General features: G+C 49.0%; 2 pseudogenes; both read left to right on the plus strand.

Moving 5' to 3' along the window:
* The first annotated feature begins 3,651 nt into the window (after positions 1 to 3,651).
* Positions 3,652 to 3,779, plus strand: LOC136601122 (U2 spliceosomal RNA; annotated as a pseudogene).
* A 5,747-nt stretch (positions 3,780 to 9,526) lies between these two features.
* Positions 9,527 to 9,654, plus strand: LOC136601123 (U2 spliceosomal RNA; annotated as a pseudogene).
* The last annotated feature ends 7,632 nt before the right edge of the window (positions 9,655 to 17,286 follow it).

The following is a 17,286-nucleotide window of genomic DNA, read 5'->3' on the forward strand; positions in this document are numbered from 1 at the left end:
ATACTGCCATGCGCATCTACCAACTCGTTGTGGGCTTTGGTAAATTCTCCCATTTTCCGTTCAAGGTGGTCAGTTCTGGTAGCTAGGTGGTCGATGTTAGATTGTAATTGACCAGAGAGGCTCTGTATATCTTTAGAAATGTCCTTTTGCAGCGAGATTAGCATAGTCTTCAGAGCGTTTATAGTTAAGGGGCTTTCAGAGTCGGGATAAGCTTGGAGATTGTTGATAGGATCTGTCTGCAGGGGAGTTTCTTGTGGATTGTTATTTTGGCTCTTTTTTGCCGCCGGTCCTTTTGGGGAGGGGGAGGCTGGTAGGGGGTCCTGAACATTCCTTTTCCCTCCGCTTCCAGGGGAGGTGTTGGGATTGGCTGGGGTAGGCGGGAGAGATCCTGTGGAGGAGTATGGAGACAGAGCCGCAGGGCTGTGGGTGTTGGGTATTTCTTCGGTTACGGGGATGTTTGAATGAGATGTGGCGGGTTTGTTTTTGTTGCTCTGTGTGCCAGGCGGGAAGTACTCTGAGAGTCTCCTGGGGGCCGTTGCTTTAATACGTCGCTTAACCATCCTGAATAGTTAATTCTTGGATATGCGCTGTGGATTGGTCGCTATTTGTTGTATAGTGGTCTACTGGGTGGCGTATTCTTTATGGAGGCGTTGGAAGGCGTAGTTGTTTGTTAAAAGTTCCTTTAGAAGCTCATTGATGTTGAGTGGTCCTGTTATGTGTTGCTGAGGAGCCTCATGTGGCGGGTGGAGTTAGAACATAGAGTCCTGCTATTCCATCTTGAGTGCCTTAGGTAGCGCTCCTGTAGAGTTTTGAAGATTTGTTAAGTGTGGCTTTGCCTGATAAGAGTCCTTTCTTTTTTTAGAACTATCAGTATTTGCTGAGAAGAAAGTGTTTGGGATTGAGGAGTCCGCTGGGTCGCACCGGGAATTTGATATTTGCGTCTGCGAGGCGCGCGATGTATTGCTTCCTTGGGTGTTGCGGGGGCTGGGACTTGCTTCCAGGCTATTTTGTAATGCTGAGGAGGCTATATAGTGTTTTTCTGTCAGTACCCTTTGGCACAGGGTCTGTCTTTGTGGGTTGCTGACAGTTTCTATATAGCAGTCTGGCTATGCAGATATTCCTCCACAGATCACTTGGCAGTAAGGTGGGGAGGTATTCTCCTTGTAGTTAACTGTGGGTCCCTCTTCTCAACACACTTAGGCCTCATGTCCACGGGGAAAATCAGATCCGCTGCAGATTCTCCATGTAGAATCTGCAGCGGGTCCCTCCTGCCCCGCGGACATGAGCGCTGAAAATGGGAATAAATGAGAATAAACTCACCTCCCATCCACTCCGTTTCTTCTCTTCGCGGCGGCGTCATCTTCTCTCGTCGCGGCCGGATCTTCATTCTTCGGCTCGGCGGATGTGCATGATGACGTCGGTGACGTGCCTCGCGCATGCGCCGGGCCGAAGCAAAATGATCCGGCCGCGACTGAGAGAAGATGGCGCGGCGCCGAAGAGAAGAACCGGAGCGTGTAAGTAAAATATGATTTTTGTGTCCCGCGGATCCGGACGGCTTCCATAGGCTTCAATAGAAGCCCGCGGGAGACCCGCATGAAAATGGAGCATGGTCCAGATTTTTTTCATGCTCCATTTTTTTTAAAATCACTTTTATTGACGATCCGCGGGTATTTATCTACCCGCGGGTGGTCAATGCATCCCTATGGGGTGCGGATCCGCGCGCGGGAGAAGAGTTAAAATCCGCTGCGGATTTTAATTCTTATTTTCCCCGTGGACATGAGGCCTTAGGCCTCCTTCCCACGAACGGATTTACGCCGCGTAAATCCGCGGCAAAAATCCGCTGCGTTGCCCCATGCTATTAGGTTCTATTGAACCTAATAGCACAATGCACACGATGCGTAATTCCACCGCGGAATTACGCACCGTGAAATCTCCCGTTGTCACCCGCAGCATGTTCTATTTGCTGCGGGTGTACGCGCTGACGGCTTCCGTTCACGCTATCTCCCGCTGCAACCAGCGGAAGATAGCGTGAAAAAACGCTTCCCCGCCTACCGCCGCGCGTCATATGACGCGGCCGGCGCGTCACGTGACACGGCCGGCCGCGTCATGTGACGCGGTGGGCGTGTCACATGACGCGACGGCGGTGTGCAGGGAAGTGTCTTCACGCGATCTTCCGCTGGTAAGTATGGGGTCTCTGGGGGGCGCCGTGACGTGCTTCACTGCGTAATATTACGCGGCGGAGCCCGTCACGCTTGTGGGAAGGAGGCCTTAGGGGCCTCGTTGCTCTTTCTAATGGGCAAGGATTGGCTTTGTTTAGTGCTTTGAGAAAGGGATGAGAAGAGGTTCAGGTCCTGGTTATCTCTGTTTTGGCCACTAGATGGTGCTGTGGTGCATTGATATTTGAATTGCACTATACTTTAATGGAGCCTGCTGTCGGTCTGAGAGCTCCGGGGAGAGGACCTCCGTTCCCCCGCTGCACGTCAGAAATAGTGAGTACTGCTTTAAACTTTGCCTGGTGTTGATGTGCTGGGAGGATCACAGTATCCTCTCTTTTTTACTTTTCTGCTCTGGTCTGGCTAGTATGCCAAGCAGCCTGCTCGACTCAGGGGGGAGGGGGGGGAGATGGCCGCTGCCTCACAGGGAGCTAGAGACTAGGTGCAGATCTTCCGGTGTGCCCGCCCGTGCTGATTGTCGGCTCTGGGGAGCAGGAGGGGGAAAACCACCAGCGTGGGGATTAGTCCAGCGGGGGATCACCCTGATGATTGTATGTGCCGCCGAGTTGCAGGTTGGTGGCCACGGCGGTATATTCAGAGGGAGGGAGCCGCGGCTGTGTATTTGCAAGGCGCTGCGGTGAGAGCGCGGGCACTGAGGGTGACAGAGCCTCCCCTCCAAGTCGGCAGGGGTTACCTTGTGCCATAGTCCTCTGCTTGGGGCTCCGTGAGCGGTCCTCGCCGGGTGTTTCTGAGCGCGGTACTTGTCGGGTTAGGGCGCGGGCCGCTGTGCAGGGCCGCGGCTCTTCGGCTTCTTTTTGGCGGCTGGAGATCACCAGGTGAGCCTTGTCCGGGCCGGTTGTGGGTTCTGGTGGGTCCCCAGGTGCTGTGCTCTTGTCTGCCTCTGTTTGGGTCACTGATTTGACCCAGAAAAGGGCTGAAAAGGGAGATTCTGTGGAGGAGCAAAACAGCGTGCGACCTCTCTCCTTGCTTGCTAAGCCACGCCCCGGGCCATAGTGTTTTTACGTCCTCCCGAAGTGGGCTTTATTCTCTGAGGAAGTAAAAACATGTGTCCTGCAGAGAATAAAGCCCCTCGGGCTCTGGACATGACAGCTCCATGCTGTCGGTGTCCGCAGCATGGAGCTGTCATCCCGGGCTGTTCGGACCCCCCCACCCCCGACATTGCGATCGGCGCTATGCAATGGATATGGATGCATTAGACACCTGCAGGTAGTAAAATACCTGCGGATGTCATTTTTCCCTGCAGGCGCGGGTCCCGCGTGCAGGAAAAAATCCGGACATGCTCCATTCAGGCGCGGGTCTCCCGCGGGGACGGCTCACCCTGGTTGAGAAGGCGTTGGGCGGGGCTATGCAAAGGTCTTCCGGCTCCCTCAGTGCATTGTGGGTGTGCCCGGAGTGCTGGCTGAGCGTGTTGCATCTGATACGTCCCCTATCTGGGGATCATATATTAAATGGATTTTTAGAACAGGGAGCTGGAAAAAGTGCTTGCTCTGTCCACTCCGCACATTGACCTGGTATTGCAGTACCTCCAGTACTGGTGCACCCCCTTTCCTACAGCAGTTTCCAAAAGCAGGAAAAAAAACTGATGAGCAAGAGGTGCAGCGCAGCTGCGGCTGCTAACAACCAAGCACTTAGATTTAGGCCTCATGTCCACGTGATACATGGCGGAAGTATCGCATGATACTTGTGCGACGGCTCGTGTTTTTGCGTGATGTCCTGTAGTTTTTATTTGTACCATTTTGGAGTTTATAAGACTTTATCGCTGTTTATTATAACTTTTTTTGGAGATAGGAATCGGTTACGTGCACACTTCCCATAGACTTGTACAGGGACCCTTGGTGCGCAAATGTGCACAAAAATAGAGCATGGTGAGGTTTTGCACGCATGCGAAATGTGTGAGTAAAGAGAATTCTGAAGGCATCCATTGAAACAAATATGTTTGTGTGAAGCGGCCCTTACTGTACTTTTGTTAGCACGAATCAAGCACATTTGCAAGCGCAAAAAAACACGCAACCATGCCGCCATTTATTGAAATGGGCTCTCTTGGAGCGTTAAGGATATGGGGGCGTGGTCAGACCATGATATTGTTCCAATATCCGCCTGTAAAACCCCCTCGAGGCCTGCCCACGGCAGCAGGAACATATCTATCCTAGAATAAGATGCATGTGGCGCGGAGAGAAACGTTTAGTCCCTCTACGATCCATGCATGCACCTCCACACGTCGTATAATTCTTCTGAGTGTATGATTGGGACAATGGGTGACATGCCCCTGCCGCTCGCGGTGGAGTCCAAGGTAGGGTCCACCACTGAGTTTAGATCTCCTCCGATCACCAAATTCCCCTCTCGAATTTTAGCCACTTCGGAAAGAACATGTTTGAAGAATTTGGCCCTGCCTTTTAAATGGGAAGTAGACATTTACTAGAGTGTAGGTGGTGGCGTTAATTACGCAGACTAATATTAGAAATCGCCCGCCTGGGTCCACGTATACGTTTTTTTGGGAAAATGTAACGTTCCGGCTAATGGCTATCATTACGCCTTTCTTTTTTTTCCCTTCATTTGATGCCAGGAAAATGTTTGGAAATTTAGGGTGGTTGCAGGGGGGGTGTTTATCTCTCAGGAAGTGTGTCTCTTGGGCGAGGAAGATGTCTGAGTGGGACTTAAGAGCCTGTCTCCAAAGCATGCTACGTTTATAGGGGCTGTTCAGGCCTTTTACATTTAGGGATGTGATGCTAATGGGCATAACTGGTAGGTGGTTTATACGCTGGGGAGTCGTTGTGTTTTTTCATATTAAGTATGGTGGGGGGGGGGGGGGTAGGGAAGTGGCCTCCTACTGAACCTTTTATAACTATATTTGACATAAGGAAAAAAAACATCATCAACAGTTAACAAAATCAAAATATTGTTCATCCAGCGCCTATCTGCACTGGATGAATGAACCTTAGGTAGGGGTGGCATTTTAAACCATCCACTTTAGGCTCCGTAAAGGAGAAATATAACTATGGGTTCAAGACCCTTTACAACATCAATTTATGCGTGTCTGCCATGCTTATCTGATGTTTTCCAGTCTTGTTCGATTCTTGTAGGAGATTCTACCGCCGTCCTCAGAGGCTTCTGAAGGATAGGGATCCCCCATTGTTTCAGGAACGAGACGCCTTCTTCTGGCGAGGTGGCAACCTGGATGGTTCCATTTTTTGAGATCAGTAGTTTGGTTGGGAATCCCCATCTATACTTGATGTGCGCCTCTCGTAGTGCTGCTGTAACTTCTGTAAACTTTCTCCGAGACTGCAGAGTGGCGGCTGAAAGATCTGGAAATATTTGTATGTCTTCATATGGAGTCGGTAGTGTGCCTCTACGCCTTCCAACTGCCAAGACTTCCTCTTTTATTTTATGGAAGTGTATTCTTGCTAAGATTTCTCTGGGGGCTGACTCAGGGACAGAGCGTGCTTTTGGAATTCTGTGGGCTCTGTCAACTGCATATTCGATCTCGGGAAGGTCCGGGAGGAGCGTTTGGAGTAATTTGAGTATATATTGTGGAATGTCAGGGGGGGTCACAGTCTCTGGAACTCCCCTAAATTTGAGATTGTTTCTTCTGGATCGGTCTTCCAAGTCTATGACCTTCTCTCTCAAATATGCGACTTCTTCCATACTGCCATGCGCATCTACCAACTCGTTGTGGGCTTTGGTAAATTCTCCCATTTTCCGTTCAAGGTGGTCAGTTCTGGTAGCTAGGTGGTCGATGTTAGATTGTAATTGACCAGAGAGGCTCTGTATATCTTTAGAAATGTCCTTTTGCAGCGAGATTAGCATAGTCTTCAGAGCGTTTATAGTTAAGGGGCTTTCAGAGTCGGGATAAGCTTGGAGATTGTTGATAGGATCTGTCTGCGGGGGAGTTTCTTGTGGATTGTTATTTTGGCTCTTTTTTGCCGCCGGTCCTTTTGGGGAGGGGGAGGCTGGTAGGGGGTCCTGAACATTCCTTTTCCCTCCGCTTCCAGGGGAGGTGTTGGGATTGGCTGGGGTAGGCGGGAGAGATCCTGTGGAGGAGTATGGAGACAGAGCCGCAGGGCTGTGGGTGTTGGGTATTTCTTCGGTTACGGGGATGTTTGAATGAGATGTGGCGGGTTTGTTTTTGTTGCTCTGTGTGCCAGGCGGGAAGTACTCTGAGAGTCTCCTGGGGGCCGTTGCTTTAATACGTCGCTTAACCATCCTGAATAGTTAATTCTTGGATATGCGCTGTGGATTGGTCGCTATTTGTTGTATAGTGGTCTACTGGGTGGCGTATTCTTTATGGAGGCGTTGGAAGGCGTAGTTGTTTGTTAAAAGTTCCTTTAGAAGCTCATTGATGTTGAGTGGTCCTGTTATGTGTTGCTGAGGAGCCTCATGTGGCGGGTGGAGTTAGAACATAGAGTCCTGCTATTCCATCTTGAGTGCCTTAGGTAGCGCTCCTGTAGAGTTTTGAAGATTTGTTAAGTGTGGCTTTGCCTGATAAGAGTCCTTTCTTTTTTTAGAACTATCAGTATTTGCTGAGAAGAAAGTGTTTGGGATTGAGGAGTCCGCTGGGTCGCACCGGGAATTTGATATTTGCGTCTGCGAGGCGCGCGATGTATTGCTTCCTTGGGTGTTGCGGGGGCTGGGACTTGCTTCCAGGCTATTTTGTAATGCTGAGGAGGCTATATAGTGTTTTTCTGTCAGTACCCTTTGGCACAGGGTCTGTCTTTGTGGGTTGCTGACAGTTTCTATATAGCAGTCTGGCTATGCAGATATTCCTCCACAGATCACTTGGCAGTAAGGTGGGGAGGTATTCTCCTTGTAGTTAACTGTGGGTCCCTCTTCTCAACACACTTAGGCCTCATGTCCACGGGGAAAATCAGATCCGCTGCAGATTCTCCATGTAGAATCTGCAGCGGGTCCCTCCTGCCCCGCGGACATGAGCGCTGAAAATGGGAATAAATGAGAATAAACTCACCTCCCATCCGCTCCGTTTCTTCTCTTCGCGGCGGCGTCATCTTCTCTCGTCGCGGCCGGATCTTCATTCTTCGGCTCGGCGGATGTGCATGATGACGTCGGTGACGTGCCTCGCGCATGCGCCGGGCCGAAGCAAAATGATCCGGCCGCGACTGAGAGAAGATGGCGCGGCGCCGAAGAGAAGAACCGGAGCGTGTAAGTAAAATATGATTTTTGTGTCCCGCGGATCCGGACGGCTTCCATAGGCTTCAATAGAAGCCCGCGGGAGACCCGCATGAAAATGGAGCATGGTCCAGATTTTTTTCATGCTCCATTTTTTTTAAAATCACTTTTATTGACGATCCGCGGGTATTTATCTACCCGCGGGTGGTCAATGCATCCCTATGGGGTGCGGATCCGCGCGCGGGAGAAGAGTTAAAATCCGCTGCGGATTTTAATTCTTATTTTCCCCGTGGACATGAGGCCTTAGGCCTCCTTCCCACGAACGGATTTACGCCGCGTAAATCCGCGGCAAAAATCCGCTGCGTTGCCCCATGCTATTAGGTTCTATTGAACCTAATAGCACAATGCACACGATGCGTAATTCCACCGCGGAATTACGCACCGTGAAATCTCCCGTTGTCACCCGCAGCATGTTCTATTTGCTGCGGGTGTACGCGCTGACGGCTTCCGTTCACGCTATCTCCCGCTGCAACCAGCGGAAGATAGCGTGAAAAAACGCTTCCCCGCCTACCGCCGCGCGTCATATGACGCGGCCGGCGCGTCACGTGACACGGCCGGCCGCGTCATGTGACGCGGTGGGCGTGTCACATGACGCGACGGCGGTGTGCAGGGAAGTGTCTTCACGCGATCTTCCGCTGGTAAGTATGGGGTCTCTGGGGGGCGCCGTGACGGGCTTCACTGCGTAATATTACGCGGCGGAGCCCGTCACGCTTGTGGGAAGGAGGCCTTAGGGGCCTCGTTGCTCTTTCTAATGGGCAAGGATTGGCTTTGTTTAGTGCTTTGAGAAAGGGATGAGAAGAGGTTCAGGTCCTGGTTATCTCTGTTTTGGCCACTAGATGGTGCTGTGGTGCATTGATATTTGAATTGCACTATACTTTAATGGAGCCTGCTGTCGGTCTGAGAGCTCCGGGGAGAGGACCTCCGTTCCCCCGCTGCACGTCAGAAATAGTGAGTACTGCTTTAAACTTTGCCTGGTGTTGATATGCTGGGAGGATCACAGTATCCTCTCTTTTTTACTTTTCTGCTCTGGTCTGGCTAGTATGCCAAGCAGCCTGCTCGACTCAGGGGGGAGGGGGGGCGAGATGGCCGCTGCCTCACAGGGAGCTAGAGACTAGGTGCAGATCTTCCGGTGTGCCCGCCTGTGCTGATTGTCGGCTCTGGGGAGCAGGAGGGGGAAAACCACCAGCGTGGGGATTAGTCCAGCGGGGGATCACCCTGATGATTGTATGTGCCGCCGAGTTGCAGGTTGGTGGCCACGGCGGTATATTCAGAGGGAGGGAGCCGCGGCTGTGTATTTGCAAGGCGCTGCGGTGAGAGCGCGGGCACTGAGGGTGACAGAGCCTCCCCTCCAAGTCGGCAGGGGTTACCTTGTGCCATAGTCCTCTGCTTGGGGCTCCGTGAGCGGTCCTCGCCGGGTGTTTCTGAGCGCGGTACTTGTCGGGTTAGGGCGCGGGCCGCTGTGCAGGGCTGCGGCTCTTCGGCTTCTTTTTGGCGGCTGGAGATCACCAGGTGAGCCTTGTCCGGGCCGGTTGTGGGTTCTGGTGGGTCCCCAGGTGCTGTGCTCTTGTCTGCCTCTGTTTGGGTCACTGATTTGACCCAGAAAAGGGCTGAAAAGGGAGATTCTGTGGAGGAGCAAAACAGCGTGCGACCTCTCTCCTTGCTTGCTAAGCCACGCCCCGGGCCATAGTGTTTTTACGTCCTCCCGAAGTGGGCTTTATTCTCTGAGGAAGTAAAAACATGTGTCCTGCAGAGAATAAAGCCCCTCGGGCTCTGGACATGACAGCTCCATGCTGTCGGTGTCCGCAGCATGGAGCTGTCATCCCGGGCTGTTCGGACCCCCCCACCCCCGACATTGCGATCGGCGCTATGCAATGGATATGGATGCATTAGACACCTGCAGGTAGTAAAATACCTGCGGATGTCATTTTTCCCTGCAGGCGCGGGTCCCGCGTGCAGGAAAAAATCCGGACATGCTCCATTCAGGCGCGGGTCTCCCGCGGGGACGGCTCACCCTGGTTGAGAAGGCGTTGGGCGGGGCTATGCAAAGGTCTTCCGGCTCCCTCAGTGCATTGTGGGTGTGCCCGGAGTGCTGGCTGAGCGTGTTGCATCTGATACGTCCCCTATCTGGGGATCATATATTAAATGGATTTTTAGAACAGGGAGCTGGAAAAAGTGCTTGCTCTGTCCACTCCGCACATTGACCTGGTATTGCAGTACCTCCAGTACTGGTGCACCCCCTTTCCTACAGCAGTTTCCAAAAGCAGGAAAAAAAACTGATGAGCAAGAGGTGCAGCGCAGCTGCGGCTGCTAACAACCAAGCACTTAGATTTAGGCCTCATGTCCACGTGATACATGGCGGAAGTATCGCATGATACTTGTGCGACGGCTCGTGTTTTTGTGTGATGTCCTGTAGTTTTTATTTGTACCATTTTGGAGTTTATAAGACTTTATCGCTGTTTATTATAACTTTTTTTGGAGATAGGAATCGGTTACGTGCACACTTCCCATAGACTTGTACAGGGACCCTTGGTGCGCAAATGTGCACAAAAATAGAGCATGGTGAGGTTTTGCACGCATGCGAAATGTGTGAGTAAAGAGAATTCTGAAGGCATCCATTGAAACAAATATGTTTGTGTGAAGCGGCCCTTACTGTACTTTTGTTAGCACGAATCAAGCACATTTGCAAGCGCAAAAAAACACGCAACCATGCCGCCATTTATTGAAATGGGCAATTAGTGTAATTAGAATAATACATGTTCTGCCCCTGCAGAAATGCACGAGAAAATAAAGGGGACTGCTTTTTTTTTTTAACAAAATGCGCATGCAAAATACACTTATGTGAAGGAACTCGCTGCAATCAGCGGGTTCTACTGACGTGTATTTAGCATGTATATTTTTCATGCATAATATGCTGCGCAAATACATCTGTGTGAATCTGGCCGAAGAGCCCACGGTGGTATGCGTAAAACGCTGCGTCTCTGCGGTGAGAACACAGTCGTGGACATGAGCCCTAAGGCTGGAGCTCTATGGAGTCTTTCGCCATGACATGGGTCATGTGACCAAAGATCGCTGTGCAGCCCTGTGAACTTGCATTCTCAAATATATCAATGGGGTCGCGCAAGTTCCCACAACCTATAGATTGCTTAAACCTCTACGAGGTTGGATTTTTGCAATATATTGGTCGCAGCTACTTGTGAGTTGTATCGCAACTCCATTGTCTTCAGTAAGGCCGGTTGCACACGACCGCTTCACATTCCGAATGCGGGATACCACTGCGGAATCTGGCCGTTAACCCAGACGGTGACCCTGCGTTCCTGCAGAATCTGCAATGCGGATGACCGCGAGAGTGAAGGAAGTAGCAGTAGTATGTATCTTTCAATGCATGTGATTTGCTGCGGATCCTCCGTGTGGACGACGACTGTGGATTGAACAATAGGAAACCGGTGGTGTGAAGCCGGCCCGAGAGTGTGAGGTCGCAGGGCTATACAGCAATCTTGGTCGCGTAGCACTAGTCTCATTGCATGACTACGACTCCGCCGTTCATGGGAGCTCAGTGCTTGACCATCTCCGTCAGCTCGACAGAAGTGAATGGAGAAGTAGTCACACGTTTAAAGAAATCTCATCCATATAATGTTGTCTCTATTGTATATATTGTTATTATGCTGTCTCCATATGTGTATATGTCTGTATATATGTGTGTGTGTGTGTGTGTGTGTGTGTGTGTGTGTGTGTGTGTGTGTGTGTGTGTGTATGTGTATGTGTATGTGTATGTATATGTATATATATATATATTTTTTTTCTTTTTCTTTCCTGAGGAAGCGAAGCATGCCTTGAGGCTTGTGTTCTGGATGTTTTAAAACTCTGCTAAAACCACTGATTACCAATGATCTATTGGTGGGCAATTTAAAAAAAAAACAGTAATGGAGCTAAAAGTGATGTAGAAGTAGTAGCCGTGAAAAGGAGTGGAGGTTGGAGGGGTCTGTAGAGGGCCCCAAGCTAAACTTATGCACCCGAGCCCATGAGCCTCTATCTACGCCCCTGCTCTGGGTAATATGCAAATAAGGGAGCTGGCATGAATCCTCCTTAGGGAGAGCAACTACAAACTGAGTAAGCAGATGCACCTGGCCATGCACGCTCCTCTGGGTAATATGCAAATAAGGGAGCTGGCATAAATCCTCCTTAGGGAGAGCAAGTACAAATTGAGTAAGTAGACGCACCTGGCTGTGCACGCTCCTCTGGGTAATATGCAAATGAAGGAGCTGGCATGAATCCTCCTTAGGGAGAGCACCTACAAACTGAGTAAGGAGACGAACCTGGCCATGCACGCTCCTCTGGGTAATATGCAAATAAGGGAACTGGCATGAATCCTCCTTAGGGAGAGCAAGTACAAATTGAGTAAGTAGATGCACCTGGCCATGCACGCTCCTCTGGGTAATATGCAAATGAAGGAGCTGGCATGAATCCTCCTTAGGGAGAGCACCTACAAACTGAGTAAGGAGACGAACCTGGCCATGCACGCTCCTCTGGGTAATATACAAATAAGGGAACTGTCATGAATGAAAATAAAAGCTGATTTTTCTACGAAAAAGTTATCCAATGTGCTGGTCCTCCTTCTGAAACTTTCCTAAACACTCTGCTCCTCACACAGCTGCCCGCCTGCTCACCCACTTACTCAGCCACCCCCTCTCTCTCACACACACACTTGCTGTGTTCAATTTGTCTTATTGGTCGAAAAAGACATTACATTAGATTAGATTTGAGTATTTAATTCCTTTTTTTTTTTTAGCAAACGTACAGGTTGCATCACAATACTGCAACAAACACTAACCGAACAAACCTTCGGAGAAACATACCAATTGTCCAAATAAGATATCTTTATCTATTAAAGTAGGAGTGAAAAAAAGCAGGAACAGTGTGTTGCCTATAGATGTTTAGAGATGTATTAGGCAATAACTATGCAAACCCACGGAACTAAGCCAATTGCAGGGAATAGAGCCTCCTGAGTGTGAACAAGCTGGTGATGCCACCAGCTGCTTCCTTTCTGTAAGTGAGTGGAGCTATTCCAAAAGCACGCTCTGTCCCTGAGTCAGCCCCCAGAGAAATCTTAGCAAGAATACACTTCCATAAAATAAAAGAGGAAGTCTTGGCAGTTGGAAGGCGTAGAGGCACACTACCGACTCCATATGAAGACATACAAATATTTCCAGATCTTTCAGCCGCCACTCTGCAGTCTCGGCAGAAAGTTTACAGAAGTTACAGCAGCACTACGAGAGGCGCACATCAAGTATAGATGGGGATTCCCAACCAAACTACTGATCTCAAAAAATGGAACCATCCAGGTTGCCACCTCGCCAGAAGAAGGCGTCTCGTTCCTGAAACAATGGGGGATCCCTATCCTTCAGAAGCCTCTGAGGACGGCGGTAGAATCTCCTACAAGAATCGAACAAGACTGGAAAACAGCAGATAAGCATGGCAGACACGCATAAATTGATGTTGTAAAGGGTCTTGAACCCATAGTTATATTTCTCCTTTACGGAGCCTAAAGTGGATGGTTTAAAATGCCACCCCTACCTAAGGTTCATTCATCCAGTGCAGATAGGCGCTGGATGAACAATATTTTGATTTTGTTAACTGTTAATGATGTTTTTTTTCCTTATGTCAAATATAGTTATAAAAGGTTCAGTAGGAGGCCACTTCCCTACCCCCCCCACCATACTTAATATGAAAAAACACAACGACTCCCTAGCGTATAAACCACCTACCAGTTATGCCCATTAGCATCACATCCCTAAATGTAAAAGGCCTGAACAGCCCCTATAAACGTAGCATGCTTTGGAGACAGGCTCTTAAGTCCCACTCAGACATCTTCCTCGCCCAAGAGACACACTTCCTGAGAGATAAACACCCCCCCTGCAACCACCCTAAATTTCCAAACATTTTCCTGGCATCAAATGAAGGGAAAAAAAAGAAAGGCGTAATGATAGCCATTAGCCGGAACGTTACATTTTCCCAAAAAAACGTATACGTGGACCCAGGCGGGCGATTTCTAATATTAGTCTGCGTAATTAACGCCACCACCTACACTCTAGTAAATGTCTACTTCCCATTTAAAAGGCAGGCCAAATTCTTCAAACATGTTCTTTCCGAAGTGGCTAAAATTCGAGAGGGGAATTTGGTGATCGGAGGAGATCTAAACTCAGTGGTGGACCCTACCTTGGACTCCACCGCGAGCGGCAGGGGCATGTCACCCATTGTCCCAATCATACACTCAGAAGAATTATACGACGTGTGGAGGTGCATGCATGGATCGTAGAGGGACTACACGTTTCTCTCCGCGCCACATGCATCTTATTCTAGGATAGATATGTTCCTTCTGCCGCGGGCAGGCCTCGAGGGGGTTTTACAGGCGGATATTGGAACAATATCATGGTCTGACCACGCCCCCATATCCTTAACACTCCAAGAGAAATTCAACTACTCCCCATCATTCCCATGGAGATTAAATGAATACACTTTAAACCATCCTGAGCACGAACTACCTCTTAAAGAGGAATTAGAAGGATTTTTTGCAAACAATATAGGATCAGTCCCGAACATCTCCACAGTGTGGAATACACACAAAGCCTACATGAGAGGCATATTTATTAAACTTGGAGCAAGAGCCAAAAAGAAAAGAGAAGAGGAATTTAACCTCCTAATGGACAAAATTAAATCCCTAGAAGCATTAAATAAAAATAAACCTACCCCACAAAGGACAACAGACCTTTTTAACCTTCGGGCGAAGCTACAAAACCTGTTGGTTTTTAAACATGACCGCGTTTCAAAAACTCAGAATGCAATTTTATGCGCACGACAATAGGACGGGGGCCTTACTAGCGAAGCAGCTCAAAGATCTTAGAACTAAAGAAAGAATTGCATACCTCCTCGACCCACAAGGCAGAAAAATCTTCCATCCCCAAAAAATGGCGAACGCATTTGCTGCATATTATTCCTCCTTATATAACTTAAAAAATAACCAAAACATACACCATCCCCAAAAGGAAGAAATACACAGTTTCCTACAAAGTGTGAACCTCCCTCGCCTGTCTCCCGAGCAAATAGAAAATCTCTCTTCCCCAATCACCTCTCAGGAAGTGGAGGACGCGATTAAATTACTTAAGCCCCACAAAACCCCAGGCCCGGACGGATTTTCAAACGGTTATTATAAAAAATTTGCAACGCTCCTGGCCCCTCATCTGGCATCTGTGTTCAACAGGGCGATGGAAAACGGCTCCTTCCCACCCGAGATGTTGGAAGCTCTGATCGTTACAATCCCCAAACCAGGGAAGGAGAATACATCCCCAGCCAATTTCCGACCTATCTCCCTGTTGAACACAGATGTAAAAATTTACGCAAAAATCCTTGGTATAAGACTGTTCACAATCCTTCCGGTATTAGTAGCAACAGACCAAGTGGGATTTGTCCCCCAAAGACAGGCATCGGATGGTACCCGTCGCTTTCTAGACCTGGTCAGGGTGGCCGAAAGGAACAGAACACCAGCTATGCTCTTAGCACTAGATGCTGAGAAAGCATTCGACCGAATCCATTGGGGGTTCCTGGAAGCCACCCTGGAGAGGTTTGGATTTTCAGGACGTATCAAGACAGCAATTATGTCCCTGTACTCTGCCCCGTCAGCAAGGATATTCGCCTCGGGATGCCTTTCCTCTCCATTTGCCATCTCTAATGGTACAAGACAGGGGTGCCCCCTTTCCCCCCTAATATTTGCCTTGGTAATGGAACCACTGGCTGAAAAGTTTAGGACTAATCCAAACATTCAAGGGATCAAAGTAGCATTACAAGAACATAAGATTGGTTTATATGCAGACGACGTCATTTTAGCCATTACTAACCCAACCTCTTCCCTGCCACATGTCCAGTCTACTTTAGACCAATTTGGAGATGTCTCATACTATAAAATCAACAACACAAAATCCCAAATGTTAAATTTAGGCCTGGACCCCAAGACGACCCAAAGCATTACGGAAGCATTCCCTTTCACATGGTGCAGCAGTTCTATGCCATACCTGGGCATCAACATAGCATACCCCAGCTCCCTCACCTTCTCCAAAAACTATCTACCACTTCTTAACAGTATCCCCAATATTCTAAGTAAGTTTCGCAAACCCTTCATCTCCTGGGCAGGTAGAATAGCGGCAGTCAAAATGATGATGCTACCCCGAATCCTATATGTCTTCAGAACAGTACCAATCCCAATTCCGTCCCAATTCATAACCAAACTCCAAGCCTTGATTAACCAATTCATCTGGGGAGGATCCCACGCTAGAATAAAATTCGCCACTTTAGCAAAACCATATGAACTGGGAGGTATGAGAGCACCTGACATTAAGCGATACTTCGCAGCCACTATTCTAGATCAAATCAAACACTGGTGGGTTACCTCATCCCCCAAAAAATGGGTGAGCATAGAAAAAGCAACATTGGGAGCCCCCCTGATCTCCCTTCTCGGAGTTGCCAACCCCCGCCCCCCCCCCCCCCCGCTGCCAACTCGTACCCTACCAAGTCTTCAGGTGTCGGTGCAGATTTGGAACCAACTAGTGGCATCCAACTCGGAAAAGGTCTCGGCCATATCCCTCCCCCTGAGATTCCTATCCTCTATACTCCCGGACTTTGAATTTGGGACCTGGGAGAGAGCTGGGGTGAAAAAAGTAGGAGATCTATGGGAAGAGGCTGCTATAATGGACTTCCCTACATTAAGCAGAAAATTCAATCTCCCTAGTAAACTGGGCTTCTCACATTTGAGATTGAGATACGCACTACAATCCCTAGATATTAGTAAACCACTATTCCCAAAAACGGCCTTTACTTTCTACTCGCTCTCAACAGAGGTCTCCGGAGGCATATCTACTTTTTACGAGAGCTCGTTCTCTCAGATCTCCCAAACCAAATCAGCCCATATGATGCTATGGGAGCTTGACTTTAAACAAACATTCAGTCTGGAAGATTGGAGTAGGGCGCTTGCATGGACGAAAAAGATATCGCATGGAATAGCACACTGGGAAACATCCCAGAAGATATTTCTTCGCTGGTACCTTACCCCAGCTAGAATATCTAAGATGAACAACCTAATCCCGGAGACCTGCTGGAGAGAGTGCGGTGCGAAAGGCACATATTTTCACATGTGGTGGCTTTGTCCAGTCATAAGATCGTTCTGGAACACAGTGTTCAACTTCATCCACTCAGTCACCCACCAATATGTAGCCCCTGACCCGACCCTGGTCCTTTGTTTCCTGAACACAAAGAAGCTATCCCCCTTCTACTCGGCTCTCACCTCACACATTCTCCTAGCGTCACGTATGGCAATTGCCAAACACTGGAAAGCAAAGGAAGCCCCCTCCATACTGGAGGTAAGGAACTTAGTAAACCACACATTTCATTTAGAGGAGGCCTACTCACGAAGATTTGCTTCCGGGGGCCCACGAATGACGTTTTGGGCAACCTGGATAGACTATATGACTAATAATCCCACACACTCATACATACACACACACACACACACGAAAAGGCAATGCCACCTCCCTTAACTGCTAAACCCAAATGAGGCGGACCTGCTGACCCCCCACATGTTCTAACTCCCCCTCCGTCGACCGAAGCCCCCCCCTACCCACACCCCGGAAAACATACGGTAGTATGGTAAATTCGATAGATTTTGGACTCAAATAACTCATCAGTCCCCATCATAAGTGTACCTCCTCTATCTCATGTTATTTTATTCCATGTTATTTTATTTTATTTTATTTTGTTCCTCTTTCAATATGTTATATATATATGCTCTATTCTGCTCTGTAGTTCTGGTATAATTTGGATATTGCCA

The sequence above is a fragment of the Eleutherodactylus coqui genome, unplaced genomic scaffold, assembly GCF_035609145.1.
Source record: "Eleutherodactylus coqui strain aEleCoq1 unplaced genomic scaffold, aEleCoq1.hap1 HAP1_SCAFFOLD_30, whole genome shotgun sequence".
Lineage (NCBI taxonomy): Eukaryota > Metazoa > Chordata > Amphibia > Anura > Eleutherodactylidae > Eleutherodactylus > Eleutherodactylus coqui.